At 33.9% G+C, this 12,376-nt stretch overlaps 1 protein-coding gene across 2 annotated transcripts in view; it reads left to right on the plus strand.

The window, feature by feature from the left end:
* LOC130904017 (somatomedin-B and thrombospondin type-1 domain-containing protein) overlaps positions 1 to 12,376 on the plus strand; it is a 205,882-nt gene that overhangs the window by 104,706 nt on the left and 88,800 nt on the right. The window lies entirely within an intron of this gene.

Genomic DNA, 12,376 nt, shown 5'->3' on the forward strand with positions numbered 1-12,376 from the left:
TTTTTCTTTATTTTCATATCGGGATTGTAAACAAATATTTTTTGGAGAATCAAACAAAATGGAACAATATCCGATAACAAACAAAAACGAACGACGCTTCTAACAGATTTATTTGTTAAGGGCATGGAAATCATGCGATCGTGAAGAGAATGATCATTAATCGTTTATCATTCTTTGTCAATAAATCTATACACATCCTAACTATATTAACTGCAGTCGTTGTCGCAGTCTTTTAAGTTGGAAAATTATTTATCACGACAGAATTCATGAGGAAAGAATTGATCCACTTTATTATAAATATCATTTCGAAATTCCAGGATCTGAATGGCCTGATAAAGTAAATTTTGTAAACATTTTCTTTTTCTAGTTAGTTTCTTCATAAGACAAGAATAAAGATATTTAGAAAGAATAAATATAGAATATTTCATTTTCAATATTAAAAATAATATTAGAAACCTTAAATATATTCAATATATGATTTGGTATCAATGAGATTAGAAAATCAGCATTAATATAAGATGAATGAATACTTTATTTGGATTGACAGTATGAAGACACACAGATAAATTCAGAAATTAATTGTACTAGGCCAAAACATTCTACATTTCAGTAATGGGTAATAATCTATACTTTGTGGAAAAGACATAAACAACATAAACAACAAAAGAAAGTTTGATTAGTTTCAAAAGACGGGAACAACTGGCAAGCCGGTTGGACGTTTGCAATAGAGTCCAGAAAGGATTTCTGAAAAAAACTAAGTGAAAAATACATTCAAGCTAATAATTTCGCTTAACTCAAACAAAGAAAATAAACTGTGAAATATAATTTGCCTATAAATACTCACACTCTCTGCCGAGCACACTCCTTGCTAGTAAACTGTTAAGAGAGCGATAGCGATAGCCTCACGTAGGATGTGTTCTGGCCCCATCGGTAAGTTCGCTGATATCTTGAGTCGTTGTCGTTTGAGTGACCGGGCACCCAAACGAGCTGTATCTTGCAACCAACACTCACCAAATTTTGTACTACTTTCTTGCATTCCAACACTAACTTAGAGCACATCTTTTCAGCCGTTATGGCTTATATGGCAGCTCTGCTGCCTGAACAGATTAGGATTACTGTGTTCTTGTGGTGTCGATTGAGTATCGCGTGTCCGCATTCCATCACAATAAACTGCTTGGACGGTAACGTATTCCTCAAGCGAAAGAGTTTCGCTTATTTTAGGGTGTCCTCCGCAAAAGTCTACTCCATTACTCCTGGAACCATCTGTGTACCAGGTAGCTCCATTATTCAGTAAATCGGGCTTGGAGTCACCCTTATTGTTAAAGGTCGTAGGCGTTATCTGGTCGCTGCCTATCGAAGGGATTGGGCATTCTTCTGATGTCTGCGTCCAGATTTTTGCATGACCATCCTGCAGTTCTCTGAGGGCCTATAGGCTTCGAATTGTATCGCTACATCCAAAAGTGGGAGGCCCTGTCTGAAATCAACGGCTCTAGTTGGTTCCGTACGCACAGGTCCAACTGTTATATTGAGATGCCTGCAAGTTGTTTTCCGGTGTTCCACTAGGGGCTCCGGGCATTATCAGGTTTCAGTCTGATTGAACAGCTACCTTCGAATTTCTCTATGGTTGCATTTGTTAATTTTGTAACAGCCATCTCAATGTCGATAGCTAGATTAAATCTCAGAGTTCCAAGTTAGTTAGCCTAGTTAGTCGGTGACCTTGCTCAGCGCGAAGAGGATGTGTCGGTGGTCCGACATTGAGACCTCCAATGACACCCTCCATGAGCTAAGCAGGCTCACTCTATTAATAGAGCAGATGGTGAAGTCAATCAAAGACTGGCATCTATTGCAAAACTACGTGGACACACTCCCTCGGTTGAAGACTTTCAGGCCCGTGGAGCACAGGAAGTCGGCTAGAGAGCGCCCCCCGGGGTTCTCATCCTCGCATCTCCACAGGCCACGGTGTGAGCTGGAGTAATAACCTATGAGAAGGACGAGCAGTACCTTGCGATAGCTATTACGCCCTTAGATGGAAGATTCAGTTTCTATGGGAAACTATGCTGATCAGACTCTCATATCGTCCTTCCATGGATATGGTGACCATTGCTAGGTCTATTGTACAGAGCGAAGTACTATACGTTACTGGTTATGATGCAAGCGCGTGTATTATCATAGGGTACAAAAAGATGTAGCGTATCGCCAGCTAGGCCCAGTCCTCTAGACCGCGTCTCTAGAAATCCAAGGTTCTTGAATTAGAACTATGTTTACGTAAGAGGTGAAATAGGCGGACGAAAGGGGTGAGTCCTTTTTCCTGTTTTTATTATTGTCGTCCACGGTGCTCCCACGAGTACCTAGGGACACCTGATTTGAGCTTAGGTGCCATTCATCCTTTGGCATGATGGCTTCCACCTTGGATTAGGCCTGTGGAAATGAGGCGTCCTTTGTACCAGCCCCCGTCCTAGTTTCCACGTTGTCGGGCTCAAGGAGGATGGCCGCAGAGGCCCGTCCCCAAAATTAAGCTCCAAGGCTCTTTGAGGGGGTATAAATACACTTGTGAGCTAATAAATCTCCAATCAGTCTTGTATATGCCATATTAAGTCGTTAATTCGCACTTTTTATGAAAAGTATATGAATTCTTATTCTTAATCTGGAGAATCATAATTTGTTGGATGAAATTATTAAATCACTGATTGAAGGCACATAACAATATATACCTTATTCCACAAAAGAGCTCATTTAACAACACATGAGATCTGAAATAAGATATTACAAATCTGAATCAAATGAATCGCTCCTATATTTATGTTCTGGAGTTCGGTAGTGTCTCGCACTTCAAGAGAATGTCAATAGAGGCTTCATCCTTCACGTAGCAGAACCTTTACGTTACTTCCTCTGCTCAACCTAACATCTTTGGGTATCTATTGAGACAAGTTTCAAATATTACCTTAGTCTTATTAAACTTGCTCCATATAGACTCACGGTTTGGGTTAAGACTACGGTTACTAAGGTTTTCATTGGTGAATGTCTAGGCGTTGAGGACTGATGTGCCCTTAGCGTTGTGAGTATTACTTAGGCTAGTTTGATGTCCGCAATTGAACCACCCAGTTTACCAAGGGTGTGTTCCGATTGGTTTTATTCAACGGCATGCAATTTCCATTAGTGCCTAGGAGGTTGATTCTCCTTGTCCTGGACTTTCGATGCAGTTACAGGAAATGACGTCCCGGACATCCAGCATTCGTATTTATATGAACACTGAAGCACTCACAAATTATAAAATGAGACGTGGGCCTTCCATTATAACATTTATGTACCTTTTCATCAGTTTCTTGAATTTTTTTTTCATGTAGAAATAAAGTTTAATTATTACTCGGAATTCTTTTTTTACATAAGTACCAAACAACGGAAGCAGCTTTGTTAAATTAGTATTAAACCTGTCTACGAAAAAGAAAGCGGCACGCGCCTTGACGGAACAAATAGAAAAAAACACTTGTAAAAACATTATAGGGATAAATCAAATATTTCACAGCGTTAGTTTCGTTATTCAATAACCACACCACGTACATCGAGCTACGAAACAGTGAGATCGGTTGAATTTTTCCAAATCACTATTTTTTATTCTAAAATAACATTTTGCAAGATGGAAATAACTCATTGATCTTGAAATAAAAAGTACAGGCTTGTAGTACTTTATTTGAAAGGTTTTTTTATTCTCTCAACGCTATGGTTTCAAGTTGTATTGCAGAAATTAAGAAGAGAACAAGCAGTCCTTTTTCAAAGGAAGTTCATTACTCAAGAAAATAAATGATGCCATTTCGTAATGATACTGTAATAAAATGAATAATGCCATTATCACAGCCGCAGATGTTCAAATTGTTAGCCTCCTATTGAAATTAGTGATCTCAAATCATAATAACTATTGATTGAAATAGGAAGCTCCAGGTGCATAATTATATCCTCGATAATTTATATCCGCAAGCAATTTATCAGTTGTATGTTTGCTGTTTGAGAGGGAAGCAAGACCCAACAGAACTATTTTGTCCTTTACCTTTCATATAATTAATAGGTAATCAGGTTATTGATCAGAACTGTTTGATGCTTTATTGTTAAAAAAGCTTATAGTATGCAATAGATTTAGAAGCAAAACTAAAATATTTTCTATCTTTAATTTTTTTCTAACACGTCCTATTTGTACTGTTAGTACCAGTGCACTCTTGTTTTGAATCTCATACAGTTGAGTACGAAGGTGTTTCAAATATAAGATGAAATATTTTAATAAACTCCTGAAAAATAGCAATGAGCGAGAAGGATGTACCAATATCTGTTGAGCAACGCATCGTTAATAGTTTTTTTTTTGGTCAAAGATAATTTAAAATTCGCGGAAAAGGTCGAGAAGTGTTGGTCACATGCACGGCACAAGAACAAATGTTACCGATAAGAACGTCAGCGTTGGCTGGAGAAAAACTTATTCAGGAGACCGACTCAGTCCTATACGTTATATGGTTGAAGAATCAGCGTGGGAAATATTGAGTGAATAACGGCTCAGTTACCGCAAAATTTTAGCCAGATTTGTGCCAAGACCTCGGAATTTTGAGCAGAAATTCACACGCTGGGAGGTTTGCTCCACTATACTCTGGAGAGTAGAAAGGAGAAGAAAGACGAAGGCGCGCCAGCAAAAGCAAAGGTTTCACTGCAGCGGAGAAGGTGTTCTATACCGTATTTTGAGACAAGAGAGCAGTAACTGATATTCTCACTGAACAACAAACTGTGAACGCGCAGTATTATAGTAGCCTCCTAAAAAAAGCAATGCGAAGGTAGAAGATTCTCGTGTACGAAGAGTTACGTGACAAGCCGAGAAATCTTTACAAAAAGGGCATCAGAGACATCTAGGAAAACTATGAAAATTTTTAGCACTGTTGCTGAAAATGAAATTCTTTATAGCAAAATTCGGGTTAATCTTTGAACCATCCACCTATGTTCGCTTCACCTATTATTGATGTGTTTTATAATCTGTCTCTATTTTGCAAACTATTTTTCGGGAAGGTCGACGTTGATAGATTTTTTATCTATTTAAATTCACTTAATTTTGTCTCTCAATATTTCAAACTTTTGTACTTTTGCTCGTGATTTTAATAAGTTTCGATGTTTTCAGAATTATATCAACCAAAATATAATTCCATTTTTCTCAATTAGAACTTCTCCTATAGTACTACAGCCAGATCTCTTCCCCAGTAGTTTCTGTCCAGAGGTGCCCAATTCTAGTTACGAATCTTTAGACTGATTGCATCTTCTGCAATTCCTTCCTGTCACCTTTTCCGAGGTTCTTTAATTGGCCTACCCTTTTCAAAATTGCATTCAAGTATTTGGCCAGCCCATCGCAATCTCTAGAATCTGACAAACTCCGAGATCTGTAGTTCCTTGTATTTTTGATACAGCTCACGGATATATCTGAATCTACATGATCCATTTTCACATTTTGAGCCAAATATTTTCCTTAATATCTTGTGTGTTGAGATCCACGTTTCACAAATACACGTTATTATATGCCTCAATGCTCTTGTATATTATAACTTAATTGTTTATATGTATGTCTATAAATGTAAATATGAGCAGGAGAGTAAAGTGTATCTTCTTCGTATGGTTAATTCTTTTTCAGATTTCGTAGTTTTTGTTGCCATCCTTAGTAAGCTGTACATTCAGGCATGTAGAATTTGGAAATTGTTATTTCCTATAGAAACGTTCTGGAGCATTATATTCGTACAGGATTATGTTAATACTTTTATTTTTTTCTATTTGATTTTCTGACATCCAATCTTTCAACAATTGTTTATCATCTGGTGAAGTATATTACTTGCATTGCTTTGGGTTCTAAAAAAATTACATATAATAAGCATTCACTCTATGCCTTATCAGCAAAAAGTGGGTATTTTTATTTATTTCTACAGCATGAGCGTTTTGCATAATAAAAAGTATTAATTTTTCAACAATATCTCGCCAACTTAGGGACCTGGTATTTGTTTGATGACGGATTTGTAACGAGCAGATTACGCGCAATTTCTTTGTGCATTGCACTTCAGGAATCTTGACAGAAGATTGGTGAGACTACAAACTATGAATTGACGAGATATCAGAACTACTGGATATTCACTTCAAAACAGAAACTTGTTTTTTGATATCCAATCTTTTACTTTTTTGTAGTAAGTACATTAAATATTATTTGAACGCTCTTCAATTTGAGGTGTCAAGTTATTTTGAAATGAATATAAGTTAATATTAGCAATTATAGTATCAATGCATATTTAATCACTACATTGGTTCGGAGTTCATAATTTAATTTGCCGACGAAGTTTTTCGGCTGCCTTGTTTTTGAGCAATGTACCCCTTGTTTTGAATAATTTAATAATGTTCTTGATAATATATGGTTTCACCAATTACTCAACAATGTGAAATGCTTTAAGTAGGTAAATGAAAAATTTATAACATAAACGTAAAAGAGAAATTATATTTGAGGCATATTAGCTGAACCAAATATTTAGAGAGCATTACCATTAACTGGAGCCACTCCCACGTTTGAAAATAACATAATTTCTTTTTGGTGTAATGCCTAATGTTTACTATTAATCTTCTTTTATCTTATAATGTTTTCTCTAAATTTTTAGGCCTTTAACTTTTATTTCGGGAATTTTTTGAACTGGTTTAAGTTTAAGTGCTTTCTTCATCTAGTACCAAAAAGTTTCGGTAGGGAATAGATCAGTACTGCTTAAACGCAGTTTTAAAATTTGGATCATTAATTTCATGTAACCATAATTGGATAATCTTAAAAATTAAATTAGAAATCATATATTGCCTTATTTACTGTAAGCGATAATTTTTTTGTAAAAGATCATTAACATTGCAGCCAAAGAAAAAAAGTCCAAATCCTTATCATATACTGAGAGCTTAAATTTTTGTTTGAGACAATTTGTGTGCTACTATCTCTTTCGGTAAACTACAAGGCACGACAACATTCAGTCAAACATTCTGTTATAGTTTTTAATTTGTGGGAGTTTCTTGCTCCAATTAATTGGGGTTTGCTCAGTAAAAATTTTTTTACGATTTTACCACAACTACTGGTAACATTGTATTTTATATAAATATGTTTAGGGAGCTGTTACATCCAATGAATTTGTTTTTATGTCTAACTCCTATAGAGGGTGCTAGTTACACGGTGTGTACCAAGTAGTATTGAGCATAACTTTTTCAATATTAATCTCAACAACGTCGTTCAATGGCTCTAAATGTATTTTTACTTGGTAAGTTTCTTCTAGGAAACTTTTCTGGATAACGCGTTACGGCTGCACTAGAGTTTCCTAAACACTCGCCTAAGGTTAATAACTTGTCAGTGGATTCAAAATTTGAGTACATTTTGATTAACAATATCTAATTTAACAAATAACAAGCTTTCAGAAATGTAATTATTTTTGACTCAGCGTCATAACTATCAATGAATGACAGTTTTCCATTGCAAACTTAGAGAAAATGCTGTTGCCGTGTTAAATTAAGTTGAATAATTATTGATCCTAAGCTATTTGGGGCCTTAGTATTAAACATACAACAGTTTGAGTCCTAGAATCGCAATACATGATCATCAAATTGTTGTTTGTTTCATACTTAGGCTTCAAATAACTCAGTGCCCATACTTATTTAACTTTGAAAAATGAGATTATATACTGATTAGACTGGATTTTTGTGAAACGTTACAAGAAACGAAAGCCCTCAGTACCAATTTTTACTGAGCAAACCACAAATATTTTTCAGTTTTCTATCTACACTAAAGACGAGATCGCCTTTTTTAAAATTTCCTGTATTATATATTTTTAAATTAATAACTTTATTCTAATCACATTATGATTTTTATAATCCCTCATTTATACTGCAAATGGTTTCATCTTTTTCTTTCAATGAAAATGTACGAAGTACCTCAATTGTCAATTAAAACATTCTTCATTGATTTTTAAGGTACTTCATCTTGTGCTCGATATACTGTGAACATACTCAATTCGTTGTTGCAACTCACAACTTCCTGTGTGCACTTCTAAGTTTCGCTCCATCCGGTCCTGAAGCTCGCTCGATAGATTATTGTTTCCACTGTTATTTATGGCTTTTAATTAAGGTACGATTTATTTTAGTCTCTTAATTTATTTGATAATTTTTGGTGCTTAATTTCATTGTAATTATGCATGAGTTGATATAAAATTATTGAGATGTAGTATTTTAATTGTGATTGTTGATCTACAAGATCAACATTTTTTTCTATTATCCCATAGTTTGGAAAAAAAATCAATTGTACTTTTTTTTTTGCAAAAGAGTTCAATTATATAGTTATGAAGACAAAACGTGCTGTCCGACAAATTCATTTCCAGTCCAACAGATGGTTTTCACTGAAAATAATGAATAATGTAACTAACCTCTAACAAAAATAAAGTAAGCAAAAATTGTAATTTTCTATTTGACAAAAAACTGCTTATTCGGAGAAGAACCCAAAAATAATCGAAATTATTTAAGAAAATATTCAGTTTTATCCAAAACAAGATACTCCTGACCTTTTCAATGCAATTCATGTCTCTTTTCATGCGTAGTAATAAGAAAAAGTCACACAAGACTAGATCAGGAGAGCAAGGTGCTTAAGGCATCAACGTTGTACACTTTCATTCGGACTGAAAGCAAAGTGACGCTGTCACTAAAAATAAATGTAGACGAACAGAACAAGCCACGTCGATATTGTAGACGTTATTGTACTGGTAATAATTTATGGCAATGCTATTTCGATTATTATTATTAGGTCTCTGTAGTATTTATGGTTTCTATTCCACGATAAGCTTCAAATGGGTCTTAACCTTTCTACATTTGGATCTCGAGCAACTGGTCAGATATCGACAGAGTCTCAACGTTTTCTGATTTTAAAAAATCGTTTCATTTGGAATACATTCAATACTTCAAGTACTTAAGGGATATATTTAGAAGTGAAGAAATTAAAATGGATGTAATCCTTTGTGTTCAGAAAGTTCCAATTTCTCTACCAGTTGTATACCTAATTATGTTGAAATTAGTACGAATTCTCAAAACAAATTAGATCCTTACAGATATATTCCAGGTATCAATAGGCTGTTGCTTAGTGAAATTATGGATGCTGTTATCAGATAGCTCTTTGTTTAATGATGAAGGAAATAGGCAAAATTGTTGATTTGGTAAATCAAATCAAATGAAAAATATTCCCCACGTAACTCTCAATGTCAGGAATTGTTGTAGGAATAATTTGTGCTACAGTTGGAAAATTTAGTTCCTAACTAACTACCCGGTTAATGTCCCAAATGAAGACATCTAATTTTATGAAGATATTGCGTGTCCCCTCTTCGCACCTGTTTGTGAGTACGTCGTTGCTGTTTTTCCAGAACGATAGATAGGTAGAAGAAGTCCAAAATCCAAAAATCTCTATATCTCAATATTTTGGACTTTTTTCATGGGGGTATTTGATAAGCAAAGTCTCGAGACAAAACTGAATCAATAAAAAATGGATGTGGGCTAGGATATAATCAAAAAGTCAATAGACAACATTATGAGCATTTGCTTGATTAAAATAATCCAATTTAATAATTTGATTTCATGCTTCAATAAATTTGCTACTCTCAATTAATTTATAATAACTGAAGGATGAAAATTTGATATTCGGAAGTTATGTAAAACTATAAAAATAGCTATAGAAATGACATTATAGCCATTTAATAAAATCAACTATCTAAACTACCTAAATTTGACTACACTGCATACATTATTATTGTATGTACTGAATTAGATTTGAAAATACCATTCGAATAATCTAAACATTTTTCAAAAATAAAATATTCAGGTCATAGAATTCACTCCTAACTACGGACTTTTTCTAAATAAACCCTGTTCAGTTGAAAAGTGTCTTTCTGCTATTGGTATTATCTAGAATTACCTGTCATCGTAGCATACAATTGACACCAAATTATCAGCAAAATTACTTTCAAAAAAATTATAATTCGCATTTGCAATTTCCAATAACTGAAATATAACATAACTTCTTAAGACCCTTGAAAACATGCCACATTATGGATTTTCCTGAGCGTAAAAGCGGAGAAATCAGGAAATGTCGTACAGAAAAAGTGTAGTAGACTCCTCGAAAGAAACTAGTATGAATATATGTATAAAATACGTCGTAATCAATTGAAGGAGCGGGAGCTATAATGTGAAATGATTTAAAATCATATAAGTAAGTAACTTTGTGGCACAGCTACTGCAGTCGCAGCGCGCGGTTGAACACTTTCGGGGTGCAGAATGTAAAGAACAAAAATTGGCGAAAAATATTCTGGTATCAGGTATCAATCTGCCCATATAAATTAGGAAATTAAAGATTGATAATAAAAAATTGATAACTTACCATACTGATGTCTTTATAGATACAGAAATAAAATTTTTTATACTTAACTAATACGTTTTAAATTGAATATCAATATGGGTGTCCTTATCAAAGGTATATTCATCAATACTCAATTCATTAGAATTTTCATCCCTTCAATCATTTGAATCAATAGATGAAATTGCATCGGTAGTTAACCTATTTCCACCCATTGCACTTCCAAGAAAAGTTTTTATTTGTTTTGAATCTCTACGATCAGATTTTGTCGTTTCTATTGCCTCTTTACATCCAAAAAATAGACATAGAAAGCTCTTAAGTCTATAACTCACAGCAAACCCCCATAAACAATCAGTTTTCTAAGCGTTTTGTTTTAAAAATACCTGTGTTTTCACGATAATTATATTCAGTTCCATTTGTAACTAATACATTTGGATTTAGATGCACTTTATTCCTTATTTTCATTTCTTCTTTCAAATAAAAGGAGGAATAATTAACTGTCTTCGAATATTTCACGCACTGATTACATAAATCAGCATAATAAATCCAATATTCCAATATGAAGTAAACGAAGATATCGCGCCTTATACCGAGCAAAGCGAATATATGGATTTCTCACATTAAGCATAAGCAAAGTCTCATGATTTGGATTCTTTTTCACGAAATAATTGATTGTTTTAGCCTTGAAAATAGAAAGATATAAATTTAAATAGTTTTTTGTCAAGATCAAGCATTAAATTTGGACGGGAACGTGCACATGATAAACTTTGACACCTTTTTAATTACACATGACGTATTTTACAAAGAATTCAAAATTTTCTATATTTTACGAATTTGTTATTGTTATATCAATGATATAATGTGTATTGATAAGCACGTAATACGAATAACATGCTATTTTTTTATCTTTGACTTTAATATTGTGGAACGTGCTACAGTTAAAGATACGGATAAAGGTAAAGGTAATTGATCATCCGTTATGTTGGAAATATTGTACGAGATGTGAGTTTGTTCGATATCAAAGCATGTGAAATATAACATGCCTATACGCGTTGGTTATAACAGCTGCAAATATTTCCATTTTGTTCCGTTCAACGATGTGAATGTTGGTATTGAAAACAGATTACACTGACCGCCATACATAGCAAAAAATGTATATTTTCTCGATCATAGTCGAAAAGACTATGATCGCAATTGTAAAGTAAATAATATAAAATAAAACATATCATATGATATCTACCGAAATACAGAATTTAGAACCAAAATTCAACTTTCTGAACTATTTATAATAGTTGTAAATTACGTCTTGCTAAGGTAGAAAGAAAGTGTAAAATTTTAAAAATTTCAAAATTATTACTTAACATTACTAGAAAGTTCATTCACGGTTGACATGGTACTGATTGCCTAACTTGGACAAGCCTACAATATTATCTACAATACACCAACAATAATAAATATATGCCCCCGCCAAGTCTTTTCTCTAAGCTGTTCATGCCATTTTCGACCCCCTATAACTTCGTTGTGGATTAAATTAGAAGCCTGTATTTCAAGTAACCGAGCAAACATTATATAAACACATTTTATATTTCAAATTTCATTCAATGTGAACAAATAGTTTAAGAATTATAACTAATCAAGGTTCTTAATTTTGTCATTCACTGGCTGACCAATCCTCAAAGCTCTAACGCACTTCTAGTAGAAAAAGATGCTTCAAATTTTAATTACAATCAGTGTTTGTGTATAAATCACAGAAAAACCAAAATATTTCGCAATTTCAGTACAGCAGATGTAATAAGCCGGTACGACTATAGATATAGGGAATCAATGAATGCGAGAGAGACAGCGAAATCATTGAGTGCAAGAGAGATAATGTCAAAGTGAAGCAGCGTGACATCTAGTCTAGGGTCTAGCATTCTACCCAATTTTATAAATATAAATAACTTTGTAATCTCATATGATATGATA

This window comes from Diorhabda carinulata, chromosome 2 (assembly GCF_026250575.1).
Source record: "Diorhabda carinulata isolate Delta chromosome 2, icDioCari1.1, whole genome shotgun sequence".
NCBI lineage: Eukaryota > Metazoa > Arthropoda > Insecta > Coleoptera > Chrysomelidae > Diorhabda > Diorhabda carinulata.